General features: G+C 51.3%; 1 protein-coding gene across 1 annotated transcript in view; it reads left to right on the forward strand.

The window, feature by feature from the left end:
- The window catches only part of LOC141197633 (uncharacterized), a 60522-nt gene that overhangs the window by 31970 nt on the left and 15292 nt on the right, over positions 1-13260 (forward strand). The gene's annotated exons all lie outside the window — the stretch shown is intronic.

Here is a 13260-nt window from a genome sequence, read left to right on the forward strand (position 1 = left end):
CAATAATTCAGGAATTTTTTTTTGAGGGTTTTTTTATGCTGTTCTGCGTGTGGTAAAAGTGATCAGGCAGCGTTATTCTTCGGGTCGGTACGTTTACAGCGATACTACACTTACTGTATATTTTTTTTATGTTTTGGCGCTTTTACACAATAAAACAATTTTATAGAAAAAATATTTTTTTTGCATTGCTTTATTCTGAGCGCTATAACTTTTTTATTTTTCGGCTGATGGAGCTGTATGGCGGCTTTTTTTTTGCGGAACAAGATGACGTTTTCAGCGGTACCATTTTTATTTCCATTTTGCTTTTTGATCGCATTTTTTTTCTACTTTTTGTTTGGCGATATGAGGAAAAAGCATAGTTTTTTGCTCCGTTTTTTATTTATTTTTATTACGGTGTGCACAGAAGGAGTTAATTAGTGTGATAGTTTTATAGCTCGGGTTGTTTCGGACACGGCGATACCAAATATGTGTACTTTTTTTATTTTTGCATAAATATACGGATTTATCGGTTTAATATTTTATTTATTTATTTTAATTTATTTTGTATTTTTTTTTTAAAGTTTCAAAACATTTTTTTTTACTTAGTCCCTGTATGGGACAATATTTTTTATTTTTCTGATCACTGATCTCATGTAATGTAATAGACATATATTACATTATGTAGCGCCGGCGTCCCTGCCCTCTGCTAGGCAGGGACGCTGTTCCCCTCACCTCCCTGCTCCGTGCCCGGCGTCCTCCTCCCGCTCTGCTGGCAGCGCGCGCTCCTTCCCGGCCACTGTGCTTAGGGCGCGCGCGCTCTCCCTCCCTCTTAAAGGGGCCGCGCGCGCCGTCCTAAGGAGTCCCCGGCCAATGGCCGGAGGACTTCACCATATATAAGGCACCGCCTCCAAAATGGAGGTGCCCGAGCAATGTTGTTGCACTGTTTACTACTCTGCTTCAGCCCTCAGGTCCTGTTGCCAGTTACCTGCCAGTTACCTGCCAGATTCCTGCCAGATTACCTGCTACCTGCCTGCTAGTCTGAGGTCCGACGGTCTGCCTTACTACTCCTGTCAGTCTGTCTAAGGACCAGTCTGCCCGCTCACCTGGGAGCGCACATCAGCCACCTGCCTGCTTGCCCGAGGTCCGACGGTCTGCCTTCCAACTCCTGTCAGTCTGTCTATGGACCAGCTTGCCCGCTCACCTGGGAGCACACACCTGCTACCTGCCTGCTAGTCTACCTGGAGGCTCCGCCGTCACGTGCTGTGACCACCTGCCTGTCCAGTGACTCCTGCTCGCTCACCTGGGAGCGCTCATCTGCTGCCTGTCTGCTAGCCTACCTGGAGGCTCTGCCGTCACGTGCTGTGACCACCCGCCTGTCCAGAGACTTCTGCCCGCTCACCTGGGAGCGCTCATCTGCCGCCTGTCTGTTGGTCTTCCTGGAGGCTCCGCCGTCACACGCTGTGACCACACGTTCATCCAGAGACTCTCGCCTGCTCACCTGGGAGCTCACGTCTATCATCAGCCGCCACAGGTCGTACCAACCCTTTACCTAGAGACTGCCCCGGTCACTGGCCGTGACCATCTGCCCGTTCATTCAGAGACTGCCCCGGTCACTGGCCGTGACCATCTGCCCGTTCATTCAGAGACTGCCCCGGTCACTTGCCGTGACCATCTGCCCGTTCATTCAGAGACTGCCCCGGTCACTTGCCGTGACCATCAGCCCGTTCATCCAGAGACTGCCCCGGTCACTTGCCGTGACCTCCAGCCCGTTCACTCAGAGACTGTCCCGGTCACCTGCTGTGACCTCCTGCCCGTCTTCCCTGGTCGCCACCCGCTCCCTTACAAGGACTGCCCCCTTGTATAGTAGCTCAGAGGTTCCGCCTCCCAGACCCGTTACAGTTTGCTCGGGCCATGGAACCCGGTGGCACCCAAGCTCCCTCGCTCTCGGACCTGTGTCATGAACTGTCCCGTCAAAGGTCCCAACAGGAGTCCATCCTGGGTCACCTGCGGAATGTCAATACTCGCCTGGACACTCTGACTGCTCCACCAGCAACCTCCGCCAGTGCCATGTCTCGCAATCCGGCTGCTCCGCTGCCCACTAATACCATGGTATCCTACCCCGGACCCCGGCTTTCTGCACCTCCTCGCTTCGGAGGCGACTCCGCCCAGGCTCGGGGCTTCATAAATCAGTGCACCCTGCACTTTGAACTATTGTCCCACCAGTTTAACTCCGACCGGGCCAAAATTGCGTTCATCATGTCCCATCTCACCGGGGAGGCCCTGGCCTGGCTAAATCCTCTATGGGAGAGAGGAGACCCCCTGGTGTCCAACTTGCCTGCTTTTCTCACGGCTTTCCGGAAAGTCTTCGACGAACCCGGACGGAAGACCTCATCCGCATCATCACTGCTACGCCTCCGTCAGGGAAGTCTCACCGTCGGCCAATATGCCATACGGTTCCGTACCCTTGCCTCGGAGCTGGCCTGGGATAACGACGCTCTGGTATCCGTCTTCTGGGAGGGTCTTTCCGGCCGTATTAAAGATGAACTTGCCGGTCGGGACATTCCTACCACTCTCGATGACCTAATAACTCTTGCCACCCGGATTGACCTACGGTTCCAGGAGCGTGCCAAAGAGGTCACCCGTGAGAGGAGGTTACCATGTCTAGCTCCTACTTTTCAGAAACCCGTCACTCCCTCCGTCTCTACCCAGGTACACTCTCCTGAGTCTATGCAGGTTGACCAGACCAAGATGGTCAAAACCCGTCAGGACTTACGCCGTGCCGAAGGGAGCTGCTTCTACTGTGGCAGTAAGGAGCACCGGATCCGTGCCTGCCCGGAGAGGTCGGGAAACGCCTGTGTCTAGGTTCGCTCAGAGAGGTCAACCTAGACAAGAATAAATCCTCTCCATCTCTGCTGCTGTCAGTCTCAATCGTCTGCGGGGAGAACCGTTATTTCGAACTAGCCCAACTTGACTCTGGAGCAGCCGGGAATCTTATTTCACAGTCCCTGGTAGAGAAATACCGCATCCCCACCAAACCTCTGGCTGTACCCCTTGTCTGTTGCTGCCGTGGATGGGGGCCTCTTACCACGCCCCATCCAATTCATCACCGAATCCATTACTCTGCAGGTGGGAATGCTGCATTCTGAGAGTATCTCCTTTCATGTTCTGCCTGGACTCTCTCACGCCCTCTTGCTAGGCCTACCTTGGCTCCAGAGACATGCACCCGTGCTTGACTGGCAGACCGGAGAAGTCCTTCGCTGGGGACAGGACTGCCATAAGACCTGTCTGGTTCCCGTCCATCCCGTCCGTCCTTCTCCTACCCCAGCTAATCTACCTGGACTTCCGATTCCTTATTGGTCTTATGCTGATGTCTTTAATAAAAAGGAAGCAGAGACACTACCTCCTCATAGACCATACGACTGCCCTATCGACCTGTTACCTGGTACTACTCCTCCCCGTGGGCGTATTTATCCTTTATCCGCTGCTGAGACCCGGTCGATGTCCGAATATATTGAGGAGAATCTGGCCAGGGGATTCATCCGGAAATCTACCTCCCCGGCGGGAGCAGGCTTCTTTTTCGTCAAAAAGAAGGACGGCTCTCTCCGTCCCTGTATAGACTATAGAGGCCTTAACCAGATCACGGTGAAGAATAAGTACCCCCTTCCGCTCATTCCAGAGTTATTTGATCGTCTGAGGGGGGCTAGAATCTTCACCAAACTGGACCTCCGTGGGGCGTACAACCTGGTTCGTATCCGTCAGGGGGATGAATGGAAGACGGCATTCAACACCCGGGACGGCCACTATGAATATCTGGTAATGCCCTTTGGTCTCTGTAACGCTCCTGCCGTCTTTCAAGAGTTGGTCAATGACATCTTCCGGGACCTTCTCTACTCCTGCGTAGTGGTGTACCTGGACGACATCTTGGTCTTCTCTCCGGATCTCCAGACTCACCGGAGGGACGTTCGTCAGGTCCTGCTCAGGCTCAGGCAGAATCACCTCTTCGCTAAATACGAGAAGTGCCTCTTTGAGCAGACCTCGCTTCCGTTTTTGGGCTACATTATTTCTCAGACCGGCCTACGAATGGATCCAGAGAAACTGTCTGCCATCGAGAATTGGCCTCGACCGGAGGGGTTGAAGGCCATTCAGCGATTCCTGGGCTTCGCCAACTACTACCGCCTCTTCATACCACACTTCTCTTCCCGGACTGCCCCAATTTCCGCGCTCACCCGTAAGGGTACTAATCCCAAAGAGTGGCCGCCCGAAGCAGAGGAGGCCTTTCTTTCCCTAAAACAGGCCTTCTCTTCCGCCCCGGTGCTGCATCGCCCGGACGGCAACAAGCAGTTCTTCCTGGAAGTTGACGCCTCCTCCTCTGGAGCCGGAGCGGTACTTACTCAAAAATCATCTTCCGGGAGAATGGTAACTTGTGGCTTCTTCTCCAAACTCTTCTCCTCTTCTGAGCGCAACTATTCCATAGGAGACCGAGAGTTATTGGCCATCAAACTGGCATTGGAGGAGTGGCGTTACCTACTCGAGGGGGCTCTTCACCCGGTAATAATTTACACTGACCACAAGAACTTGGCTTACCTCCAGCATGCCCAGAGACTTAACCCGCGCCAAGCCCGGTGGTCCTTGTTTTTTGCTCGCTTTGATTTTGTTCTTCATTTTCGCCCGGCTGACAAAAACGTCAAAGCAGATGCCTTGTCCCGATCCTTTCTGGTGTCCGATCTCGAGGAAGAACCTAAACATATCATCGATCCCGCCAGAGTAATGCAGGTGGCTCCCGTGAGCCTAAATCGTCTCCCTCCCGGTAAGACGTTCGTATCAGTACCTGATCGGGAGAAGATCCTACACTGGGGTCACTCGTCTAAACTAGCTGGCCACGCCGGTCAGAAAAAGACCCTCCAGCTTATTGCCCGGCACTACTGGTGGCCTACCCTGCACAAGGACGTAATAGACTTTGTTTCTGCCTGTGTGTCCTGCGCCCGCAACAAAGTCCCGAGACACCTGCCAGCCAGTCGCCTTCTTCCGCTTCCTGTGCCTGCTGCCCCCTGGCAGCATATTGCTATGGACTTCATAACTGATCTCCCCGTCTCTGCCGGTTGTACGGTCATTTGGGTGGTCGCTGACCGCTTTTCCAAGATGGCTCACTTTATTCCCCTGCCTGGCCTCCCGTCTGCACCCGAGCTGGCTAAAGACTTTATCCGCCACATCTTCCGTCTTCATGGCCTGCCCCTCCACATCGTGTCGGATCGTGGGGTACAGTTCACCTCACGTTTCTGGAGAGCCACTTGTAAACTGCTAGACGTCACCCTGGACTTCTCTTCCGCTTACCACCCACAGTCCAATGGTCAAATGGAGCGGATCAATCAGAACCTGACCAGTTACCTCCGGCACTTCGTTAATGCCCATCATTCTGACTGGGTGGATCTCCTACCATGGGCAGAGTTCTCCTATAACAATCACGAGAGCGAATCCTCCTCCAAATCCCCGTTTTTTGTAGTCTTCGGTCAGCATCCTCGGATTCCTTTTCCTGTCTCCACCTCTGTGGACAACCCGGCTGCGGAATCTCTCGTTAGCAAATTTTCCTCCATTTGGGAGAGTACCCGATCCGCACTCCTTCAGTCGTCCGAACGGATGAAAAGACACGCTGACAAAAAACGCCTGGATCCTCCACAATTTCGTCCTGGAGATAAAGTCTGGCTCTCGTCTAAATATGTCCGACTCAAGATACCTTCTTACAAGTTAGGGCCTCGGTTCATCGGTCCTCTGGAGGTCATCAGTCAGATCAACCCGGTGGCCTGTAAATTAAAACTCCCGGCCAACTTACGGATCCCTAACTCCTTCCATGTATCTCTCCTCAAACCTGTGGTACTTAACTCTTTTTCCAAGTCTACAGGTACGCCTCCTGCTCCGGTTTCTGCTGAGGACGAGTTTGAGGTAGAGAACATTCTTGCCACCAAAAGGGTAAGAGGAAAGACCTTTTTTCTAGTAGATTGGAGGGGGTTTGGTCCTGAGGAGAGAACGTGGGAGCCCCGGGAGAACATCCATGCCCCTCTTATCCTAGCTAAATTTCTGTCTAGCCTAAAAAAGGGGGGGCCTAAAGGGGGGGGGTACTGTAGTGCCGGCATCCCTGCCCTCTGCTAGGCAGGGACGCTGTTCCCCTCACCTCCCTGCTCCGTGCCCGGCGTCCTCCTCCCGCTCTGCTGGCAGCGCGCGCTCCTTCCCGGCCACTGTGCTTAGGGCGCTCTCCCTCCCTCTTAAAGGGGCCGCGCGCGCCGTCCTAAGGAGTCCCCGGCCAATGGCCGGAGGACTTCACCATATATAAGGCACCTCCTCCAAAATGGAGGTGCCCGAGCAATGTAGATCACGGCATATAGAAGACAGCAAAGGGTTAACATCACTGGGACCTGATCCAATCAGGTCCCGATGATGTTCCCTGTCAGAGCTATCGCTCTGCACCGCTCCCACAGCGCTTGCAGGACCCTGGGGGTCCTGAGCGCTGCGGGACCACCCACCGTTTTTAAAGTTCCGCGCTGCACAAAGCCCAGGCAGCGCGGACGTTTATGTACAGTGGGTGGTCGAGAAGCGGTTAAGGACTGGTGAGTGCAGCTCATTTTTCTATCTTATGGTTATTTTGGAATTATTGACAAGTTTATTATGACATCATAAAGGTGAGTGCAACCAGCACTTATTTAATATAGATTTGAATCTTGATACTGCACTTACAATCTGCGTTCTCTCCCCTCTACTTATTTTATAGTATGTCTTTGGAGTGTGGGAGGAAACTGGAGAACCCGGAGGAAACCCACACAAACACGGGGAGAACATACAAACTCCTTGCAGATGTTATCCTTGGTGGGATTTGAACCCAGGACCCCAGCGCTGCAAGGCTGCAGTGCTAACCACTGAGCCACTGTGCTGCCCTACCTTTCCACCCCTCTTTGTTACTTCGGGAGCCGGGCTAACTATGGGGCAGCCGCCACTGGCCGTTGAGCGCTGGTCAGCTGCCCATATATTGATAGATTGGATGATTCTAAATGCAGCGACACCAAATATGTGTATATTTACTTTTTTTTGTTGTTTTATTTTGAATGTGGCGAAAGGGGGCGATTTAAAATTTTATATTTTTTTAATATTTTTAAAAACATTTTTTTTTACTTTTCACTTCCTTCAATAGTCTCTATGGGAGAGTAGAAGCTGCGATCATCAGATCAACTGTGTGTAGCAGAAATGCTCACTGGCTATGAGCGCCGACCGCTAGGCGGCGTTCATAGCATCCTGGCAATGACAACCGCAGGGGTCTCCTCCAGACCCCAGGTTGTCATGCCAACCCATTGGCGATTCATGGTCATGTGACCTGGTTTTGGCTCCCATTCCTGAGAAAAAATACTGACCGAATACTGACCAAAAACTGATAGTGGGGCCATAGCCTTAATGTGAGGGTATTCACATCCTAATTGAAGGGTTTAGGAATTACAGCTCTTTAATATGGAGCAGTATCTTTTTCATGGGACCAAAGTAATTGGACAATTATCTCAAAAGCTCTTTCATTGACTGCATGGGCTCTTCCCTCATTAATCCATCATCAATTAAGCAGGTAAAAGGTCTGGAGCTGATTCCAGGTGTGGCATTTGTATTTGGAAACTGTTGCTGTTAACCCATAACACGGAAAAGAGCTCTCATGGAAGTGAAACAGACCATCATTATATTATATTAATATTAAAGTGTAAGAAATGCACAGTGGCATAAAGTAACCTCACCAGTCAAAAGGGAAAAACACACCCGACGCACGTTTTGCATCTGGCTTCGTCATGGGGAGATGGTGGACTGAACAACCAGGGTATTTACATGTAGGACCCAATCAAAAAAGTTGTAACGCATGTGGATTCTTGCACATACAAAATCAATGGAACATCATCCAAGAAGCAGTAGTGACTTCAGACGCTATCTTCAGATGGCTCACCCTCTGAAAACAAGGTGCCTGTGCGCATGATTGATGGTGCTGTTTTCATGTGATGCGACCAACACGTGAGAGGAAGCAGTCATCTCACCGGTGACGCGCCAATACTGGAGGTGCTGACGGATTCGGCACATAAAAAAAATCACATGATAATGAATAATGTGGTGGCAGAATGGGAAGTGATGTACGATCACATCATTATAGTCACGGTCATGTGGCTGGGCAGAGAAGATCACATGGACAGCAGTCACATGATAAGTTCTTCACAATACAGATGAACAATGACCCAAAACATAGTGCGGAAGCAACCCTGGAGTTTTTTACTGTAAAGAAGTGAAATATTCTGTAATGGCGCAATGGTCACGTCAGTCATCAGATCTCAACCCCAGCGAGCTGCATTTCATAGGCTGAAGACAAAACATAAGGCAGAAAGACCCACAAACAAGCAACAACTGAAGTCACTGCAGTAAAGGCGGCAAAGCCTCACAAAGGAGGAAACCCGGCGTTTGGTGACGTCCATGGCTTCCAGACTTCAGGCCGTCATTGCTGCAAAGGATTCTCTACAAAGTATTAATGAGAATTTTATTTATGGTAAAGTAAATTTCTCCAATTACTTTTGCACCCCTGGAATGAGGAGGCTTTGTAGAAAAATGGTTGTAATTCCTAAACGTTTCACAGGGGATTTTTGTTTAATCCTTTTAATTAAACCTGAAAGTCTCCACTTCAATTACATCTCAGTTGTTTCATTTTAAATCCAGATTAGTGGCCTGCAGAGCTGAAATCACCACGAAGATTCACTGTCCAAATATTTCTGGACCGAACTGTATTCATATATTTACACTATATGGACAAATATTGCATCTCTTGCCCCCAAAACAAAACCCAAAATGTTCTCCTGCCCCTTTTCCTAACTCCCAATCCCCAAATAGACAAGGACATTCGGAGTTTCCAATCCTCCCTCTTTGGCCTCGGCCCCACTATCAGTGTTTGGTCAGTAATCGGTCAGTATTTTTCTCAGGAGTGGGAGCCAAAACCAGGTGAGGAACAATCAGAGAAAAGGTATAATAGAAACAAGTCACCAATTCTACATTTATCACCCACTCCTGGTTTTGGCTCCCACTCCTGAGAAAAGATACTGACCGAATACTGATCAAATACTGATAGTGGGGCCGTGGCCTTTTGTAGACAAAGCATCTTCAGCCTCGGCTCTTTACCTCCTACAGACGAAATGGTGGGAAAACAAAACACTTTTTATTAATCCGTTATATCTTATTACAGTTTTTATTACAGGGAAATTACAGCTAAATGCCCCCAATCCCTTTTCCCTTCTCCCAATCCATAATCCTGCGCTAAGATTATCTCTACAGAGATCCCTGTACAGGAATATTAGGGCTCCAGCGACATCACATCTATTATACAGAGCATAGCGCTATCTCCATAGCTCTGTACACAAGGACATAGAGACCAGACAAAGTCCTCATATTCAGGCAGCTTCTATTCTACTCCAACCCTCTTTATAAGAACAAGATCAGAGTCTCATTATACCGAGCAGAGAAGCTCCAGGGACAAAGACCCCGTCTGCTCCTAACACGCCGGGGGCCCGGAGTATCCAGCCACGGGGCCCGGATTCTCTCATCTGTGGCCCCAGCGTTTCTTGTAGAATAAATCCCTTTCTCATCCAGTCCTGTAGTAATGACTTTGTTATCAGGTTTTGTAGGAGGGTTCGTCTGACTCCATCTTATGTCATCAATATCTGTGCGAGAAACGAGAGACGTCCGAGCGCAGTTTTACCGAGTGTCCAGTGTCAGTTCTTTTACAGTCTGATAAAGAGCCGCGGTGTCTCCCACCGAACCTGGGAGTATATAGCTGTATACAGCGAACACACGCGGCTCCGTACACACACGACTCCATATATACACCGATCCGTACGCCTCGTACACACACGACTCTGTACACACACAGCTCCGTACGCCTCGTACACGCGCGGCTCTGCTCCGTACACCTCGTACACGCGCGACTCCGCTCCGTACGCCTCGTACACGCGCGACTCCGCTCCGTACGCCTCGTACACGCGCGGCTCCGCTCCGTACGCCTCGTACACGCGCGGCTCCGCTCCGTACGCCTCGTACACGCGCGGCTCCGCTCCGTACGCCTCGTACACGCGCGGCTCCGCTCCGTACGCCTCGTACACGCGCGGCTCCGCTCCGCACGCCTCGTACACGCGCGGCTCCGCTCCGCACGCCTCGTACACGCGCGGCTCCGCTCCGCACGGCTCGTACATGCGCGGCTCCGCTCCGAACGCCTCGTACACGCGCGGCTCCGCTCCGTACGCCTCGTACACACGCGGCTCCGCTCCGTACACCTCGTACACGCGCGGCTCTGCTCCGTACACCTCGTACACGCGCGGCTCTGCTCCGTACACCTCGTACACACGCGGCTCTGCTCCGTACACCTCGTACACACCCGGCTCTGCTCCGTACACCTCGTACACACGCGGCTCCGCTCCGTACGCCTCGTACACACGCGGCTCTGCTCCGTACACCTCGTACACACGCGGCTCTGCTCCGTACACCTCGTACACACGCGGCTCTGCTCCGTACACCTCGTACACACACGGCTCTGCTCCATACACCTCGTACACACGCGGCTCTGCTCCGTACACCTCGTACACACGCGGCTCTGCTCCGTACACCTCGTACACACGCGGCTCTGCTCCGTACACCTCGTACACACGCGGCTCTGCTCCGTACACCTCGTACACACGCGGCTCTGCTACATCCACACTGTAAACCCCTCCTGACCCCACACATAAACTTCAGCTCATCCAGCACCATGACAACCAGCACAGCAGAGTCCTGCATCCACTGAGGCCCCTGATCATGTGACCCCTGACTCCTCCCCTCCTGTGACCTCATCACAGCTCCTGTGCGCACAGAGCAGCCATATATGTGGTGGCGGCTCTGCAGGTGGAGGTATGTGGAGACCTCATTACTGGGCGCAGGGGGCATTAACCCCTTCAGCACGGAGGCTCTTTTGGGGTCTTGTGTTGCCCCTTTATAAGAATCATAAGGTTTTAGTTCAGTTTCCTGTAATAGATACATACGACCCAACTATGGAGACAGGAAGGGAGGAAACGTATTGTTCTCATAGTACAGGACCCCTTTACTGACCCCACAGTGTAATGCCCCCATTATGCCCCTTATGCAGGATGTATGATGCCCCCACACAGTGTAATGCCCCCATTATGCCCCTTATGCAGGATGTATGATGCCCCCACAGTGTAATGCCCCCATTATGCCCCTTATGCATGATGTATGATGCCCCCCCCACAGTGTAATGCCCCCATTATGCCCCTTATGCAGTATGTATGATGCCCCCACAGTGTAATGCCCCCATTATGCCCCTTATGCCCCTTATGCAGTATGTATGATCCCCCCACAGTGTAATGCCCCCATTATGCCCCTTATGCAGTATGTATGATGCCCCCACACAGTGTAATGCCCCCATTATGCCCCTTATGCAGGATGTATGATGCCCCCACACAGTGTAATGCCCCCATTATGCCCCTTATGCAGGATGTATGATGCCCCCACACAGTGTAATGCCCCCATTATGCCCCTTATACAGGATGTATGATGGCCCCACACAGTGTAATGCCCCCATTATGCCCCTTATGCAGTATGTATGATGCCCCCACACAGTGTAATGCCCCCATTATGCCCCTTATGCAGGATGTATGATGCCCCCCACAGTGTAATGCCCCCATTATGCCCCTTATGCAGGATGTATGATGCCCCCACACAGTGTAATGCCCCCATTATGCCCCTTATGCAGGATGTATGATGCCCCCATACAGTATAATGCCCCCATTATGCCCCTTATACAGTATGTATGATGCCCGCACACAGTGTAATGCCCCCATTATGCCCCTTATGTAAGATGTATGATGCCCCCATACAGTGTAATGCCCCCATTATGCCCCTTATGCAGGATGTATGATGCCCCCACACAGTGTAATACCCCATTATGCCCCTTATGTAAGATGTATGATGCCCCCATACAGTGTAATGCCCCCATTATGCCCCTTATGCAGGATGTATGATGCCCCCACACAGTGTAATACCCCATTATGCCCCTTATGTAGTATGTATGATGCCCCAACACAGTGTAATGCCCCCATTATACCCCTTATCCAGTATGTATGATGCCCCCACACAGTGTAATGCCCCCATTATGCCCCTTATGTAGGATGTATGATGCCCCCACACAGTGTAATGCCCCCATTATGCCCCTTATGCAGTATGTATGATGCCCCCACACAGTGTAATGCCCCCATTATGCCCCTTATGCAGTATGTATGATGCCCCCACACAGTGTAATGCCCCCATTATGCCTCTTATGCAGGATGTATAATGCCCCCATTATGCCCCTTATACAGTATATATGATGCCCCCACACAGTGTAATGCCCCCATTATGCCCCTTATGCAGGATGTATTATGCCCCCACACAGTGTAATACCCCATTATGCCCCTTATGTAGTATGTATGATGCCCCAACACAGTGTAATGCCCCCATTATACCCCTTATCCAGTATGTATGATGCCCCCACACAGTGTAATGCCCCCATTATGCCCCTTATGTAGGATGTATGATGCCCCGACGGTGTAATGCCCCCAGTATGCCCCTTATCCAGTATGTATGATGCCCCCACACAGTGTAATGCCCCCATTATGCCCCTTATGCAGGATGTATGATGCCCCCACACAGTGTAATGCCCCCATTATGTCCCTTATGCAGGATGTGTGATGCCCCCATTATGCCCCTTATCCAGTATGTATGATGCCCCCACATAGTGTAATGCCCCCATTATGCCCCTTATGTAGGATGTATGATGCCCCGACGGTGTAATGCCCCCATTATGCCCCTTATCCAGTATGTATGATGCCCCCACACAGTGTAATGCCCCCATTATGCCCCTTATGCAGGATGTATGATGCCCCCACACAGTGTAATGCCCCCATTATGCCCCTTATACAGTATGTATGATGCCCCCACACAGTGTAATGCCCCCATTATGCCCCTTATGCAGGATGTATGATGCCCCCACACAGTGTAATGCCCCCATTATGCCCCTTATACAGTATGTATGATGCCCCACACAGTGTAATGCCCCCATTATGCCCCTTATACAGGATGTATGATGCCCCCCACAGTTTAATGCCCCTATTATGCCCCTTATGCCGGATGTATGATGCCCCCACACAGTGTAATGCCCCCATTATGCCCCTAATGCAGGATGTATGATGCCCCCACACAGTG

This window comes from Phyllobates terribilis, unplaced genomic scaffold (assembly GCF_046119375.1).
Source record: "Phyllobates terribilis strain yellow unplaced genomic scaffold, ASM4611937v1 Scaffold_85__1_contigs__length_6476398, whole genome shotgun sequence".
NCBI lineage: Eukaryota > Metazoa > Chordata > Amphibia > Anura > Dendrobatidae > Phyllobates > Phyllobates terribilis.